Genomic DNA, 4,774 nt, shown 5'->3' with positions numbered 1-4,774 from the left:
ACACCCCTACTCCTGTTATCTCCTCTATCCTGGTTTTGTTTTCCTAACTAATCTAAACTTTATATTGAAACTCTACCACTCAAAAAATGTTTAAGAAAAATAACTCAAAAACTGTTCCAATAATATTTGAGGTCATTAAAGTCTCATGGGACACTCTTTATTTATCCACATTGTATTGGCTTTTTTTTGGAGAGGTTTTTGCTATAGGGTGCCTGCGCTTGCCAGAAAGAGACAGAGAGACAGAAAGCGAGAAATCACCCCCTAGGAGGGATGGCCACGCCGCAATCCCTTCTCCTCCATTCTCCTCTTGGGATCTTTGGCACACACGAACATGCGCCCGGTGTGAGTTTAAGCCATCAGGTCTGGGACTCAAACCGCGGTCGGCTACATGGGAGTTCAGTGACATAGCCATTATGCTAACTGCTGGTCCCTGTATTGGCTTTTTTGTCTGTCTCATCCCTGTCATCTATGACAATAGATTTTTAGAGAGATGGAACTTGTTTCATTTAAATCTTGAGAAGCACCCAAACAAATGCCGTGGTCAATTACTGTTCCTCAGCTTTTGAGCAGTTTGGTGTTCTCTTGTTTGAAGAACACTGCAAATGAAACATGTTTTGAATTGCTTCTCCAGAGCTCTGACCTGTCCGCCTGTTGGCCATCCCCACTGTTTGAACTCTATGTTGCATCCTCATCACCTTTTGGTTAGATTATTTCTCTAGTTCTCTCCATGGGTCCGATTGTTCTTCCATTCCACACTCTTCAAAACTCTTAGAGTTTCTTTTTTTAAAAAAAATTATTTAATTTTATTTGTTATGATTAATTTTCGAGAGGTTTTTGCCTTAGGATGCATGTGCTCACTGGAGAGAGAGAGACAGACACAGTGAGAAGGAAAGTGAGAAATCACCCCCCGGGGGATGATGGCCACACTGCAATCCCTTCTCCATTCTCCTCCCAGGATCTCAGGCACACATGCACACATGTGAGTTTCAAGCCACCAGGTTCAGGACCCGAATCATGGTTGGCCATGTGGGAGTCCAGAGATGTAACCACTATGCTGTCTGCTGGTCCTTCATTATTCTTCTTGTTATTAAACTTGATCAGAGGGAAACAGAAAGAGAGGGGGAAAGTGAGAAAGCAAGCCACTATGTCCAGGACTCAAACCACGATTGGCCAGAGGGAGTCCAGCGTCTTAACCACCGTGCCACCTACCAGCCCCTAGAGTGGCTTTTCTAACAAAGAGGTTAGAACATGACGCTTCCCTGCTAATGAGTTAGTGGCAACAATCTGCAGCTACATGTCTAGACACGTTTCACTCAGAAACATGAGTGAAAGAAGTCAGACACAGAAAACTACACGTTAGATCAAACACAAAACTCGTCTGTGGTGTTAGAAATGAGGAGAGTGGTTACATTTGGCAGGGACGGCGTAGTCCTGACTGGGAGAGGGCATGAAAGAGCTGCTGATGGGTTGTTAATGTTCTATTTTCTTGATCTGGGTGCTAGGAAAGTGGGTATGTTCAATTTGTGAAATCCATCCAGCTCTACATTTATATTTCAGGCATTCTTTTCTTCTATCTCCCTCTAGGAAAAAGTAAAAACAAATCCCTGCTGTAGTGGCCTACTGGTACAGGCACTGTTATTCCTCAGGCTGAGTCCACACAGGAGAACCAAGTTCAATTCCCAGCACACCCTAAAAGCCAGGCATGGTGGTGCATGACAGTAATCCCAGCTATTCGGCAGGCTGAGGCAGGAGGCTCAGCACAGAGCAAGACTCTTTTTTTAAAAGAAAGAAACCCCCAGATTGGCCACTTCCACCTAGCACAATACACACCCTTTCACGTATGTCCCACGAACGCCCCCCCAACCCTCCGCCCTACCAACTAGCCACACCAGAGGACTTGCTGTTCTCCAAACACAGCTCCCTTCCTATTTTCTCTTGGTACTGCCTTCTTGATCAGCAAGTCCTTCAGCTGAGTCCACTTATCTTCTGAGGCTCTGCTCAAAAATCACCTTCTCCATGAGATTTCTCCCTGACCACCCTCGACAAGATTAATGGTTCAATTCCCTTCTCTGTACTTCCACAGTACTTTCTAATTCCTTCTCTATAGCTGCATACTCTCAATATGAAAAAATTAGGGTATGTGGCCTGAAAAATATGAGTTAAAACTTAAGGGGGTTGACGCGAAAGAAGCAGACGCAGGTGGCGCGGAGGCCCGGCAACCCACTCTGCTCCTGACTCACTGTGTTTGCTCTCGCCAAGGGACAAGTCGGTCAGGAAGCCGTGCCGCAGCCATGGCTTTTAAAGATACTGGAAGAACACCCGTGGAGTCAGGGTGGCCATTCACTGAATTAGAATTACTTTAGCCAGCCTCAACGTAAAGTCCCTGGAGAAAGTGTGTGCTGACTTAATCGGAGGTGCAAAGGAAAAGAATCTCAAGGTGAAGGACCAGTTCAGATGCCTACCAAGACTCTGAGAATCACTACAAGAAAAACACCTTGTGGTGAAGGTTCTAAGGCCTGGGATCGTTTCCAGATGAGAAGCCACAAGCGACTCATTGATTTGCACGGTCCTTCTGAGACTGTTAAACAGATTACTTCCATCAGTACCGAACCAGGAGTTCAGGTTGAAGTCACCATTCCAGATGCCTAAGTCAACTATTTTTATAAATTGATTATCATCTGTTAAAAAAAAAAATAAGGAGGTTGGGCCAGCAGGTGGCATGGTGGCTAAGGCACTGGCCACTCCCACCTGGTTGATGACGGTTTGAGTACCAGACTTGGTGGGACTTGAACTTTCCTTCTCTCTTTCCTTCTCTCTCTCTGTGTCTCACCCTGGTCAAATTGAAATGAATGACAGGACCAGCAGGTGGTGTGGTGGCTAAGGTGCTGGACACTCCCACATGGCCAACCACAGTTCGAGTCCCGGACCTGATGGCTTGCTTTCTCAGTTTCCCTCTCTCTCTATCTCTCTCTGTGTCTTTCTCTGCTCAAATTAAGAATACATGAATAAATAAATTAAATTAAATTTAAAAGTAATTATAATAAATAAATAAATGAATGAATAAATTTTTTAAAAATTTAAATAAATAGGGGCCAGCAGATGGCATGGTGGTTAAGGGCGTTGGACTCCCACATGGTTGACCATGGTTCGAGTTGCAAACTTGGCAGCTTGCTTTCTCACTTCCCTTCTCTCTCTTACTCTGTTGTCCCTCTCTGGTCAAATTAAGATAAATAATGTTAAAATAAAAGAAAATCATTCTAAAAAAATAAATAAATAATTCTTTAAAAAAAAAAAAAAAGCTTAAGGAGGCAATATGACAGAATAGTGGGAGTAGTGGGGTCAGGAGTAACTAGAAAGCCAGGCTGTGTCTAACACCCTGATTTCTGTGGGTTTGTCTCTCCATCTAGACCAGGGCTTCCTAATTGTTTCTGTTCCATGAACTCCTTTGGCAGGCCTATGGGCCCCCATTTTTAAAGTAGATTTTTACTGAAGTTCAGCTATGAGTGCCCAGATCATAGATGCACAGCTCAATGAATCTGTACAAATAAATACATCCCTACTGCTAGCATCTGGGTTAACACATGACTCAAAGGCCCCCACTCCCTCCCAATCCCCACCCTACAAGAGTAAACTATCTTAACTTCTAACGCTAGTGATTAGGTAGCCTGTTTTTGAACTTTATGTACACTGAATCATACATTTCATATATTGAAAATGCTCCCTTTTGTGTCTGGTTTCTTTCTTTTTTTTTTTTAAAGATTTTTGCTAGAGGGAACATGTGCTCACCAGAGCAACAGAGAGACAGAAAGCAAGAAATCACCCACTGAGGAGATAGCCATGACTTAATCCCTTCTCCTTCATTCTTGTCTTGGGATTTGGGGCATGTATGCACTTATGCCTGGTATGAGTTTCAAGCTGCCGGGTCTGGGACTTGAACCATGGTCAGGCACACGGGAGTCCAGTGGCTTAACCACTATGTCATCTGCTGACTCTCTGTCTGGTTTCTTTTACTCAGCCTTAATTTGTGAGGTTCATCCACATTGCTGGATGTAGCAATTATTTACTCATTCTCATCTCTGGGTGGTATCTTATTGTGTAAATATACTGCAACTGATTTATTCAGTCTATTGATGACATTTAGTTTGTTTTTAGTTTTTTATTAATGAACAGTGTTATGAATCCCTTCAGACATGTTCTAAATGAAGGTACTCATTTCAGAAAACTTTTTAATACATAAAATAAGATACATAGGAGCACAAACAAAACAACTAAATTATGTTTTCAAAATATGAAACAAAACTTGAGATACGGTTATGCGTGTGCTTCTTTATTAATATAATTCATAGTTCTAGCACTGAATCTAATAACTATTATAATTTCAAAGTAATTACGGACATAAATGAAATTCAAAATTTCTGCCAAACTACAATATACTTGGAAAATGTCTGTGATTTCTATTGATGACAAGGACATATGTGAGTATTTCTTGTGATTTGTTGTATAGATTTAAAATGGAAGGAAATAATAAATTTCAATTAGAAGTTAGTAAACAATTAGAATTTCAATTAGAAGTTATGAATGTTACAATCAGAATTTCAATTAGAAGTTACAAATGATGTATACATTCATAATGGAAGGAAATAATAAATTTCAATTAGAAGTTAGTTAAAGATAGACAAACGATTTTTTTTCCCTATTCAAGTTCAGGAATCCCCTGAATTATATTAAGAACCTGTGATCTAGGGACCAGCAGTTAGCGTAATGGCTATGTCAC

The 4,774-nt window shown here is 41.5% G+C and overlaps 1 pseudogene; it reads left to right on the top strand.

Annotated features, from left to right (window-relative positions):
• Positions 1–2,291: 2,291 nt before the first annotated feature.
• LOC102486121 (40S ribosomal protein S20 pseudogene) lies at positions 2,292–2,688 on the top strand (annotated as a pseudogene).
• Positions 2,689–4,774: the final 2,086 nt, after the last annotated feature.

This window comes from Tupaia chinensis, unplaced genomic scaffold (genome assembly GCF_000334495.1).
Source record: "Tupaia chinensis unplaced genomic scaffold, TupChi_1.0 Scaffold138666_1, whole genome shotgun sequence".
NCBI lineage: Eukaryota > Metazoa > Chordata > Mammalia > Scandentia > Tupaiidae > Tupaia > Tupaia belangeri.
This window is presented reverse-complemented; position numbering and strand designations above follow the sequence as displayed.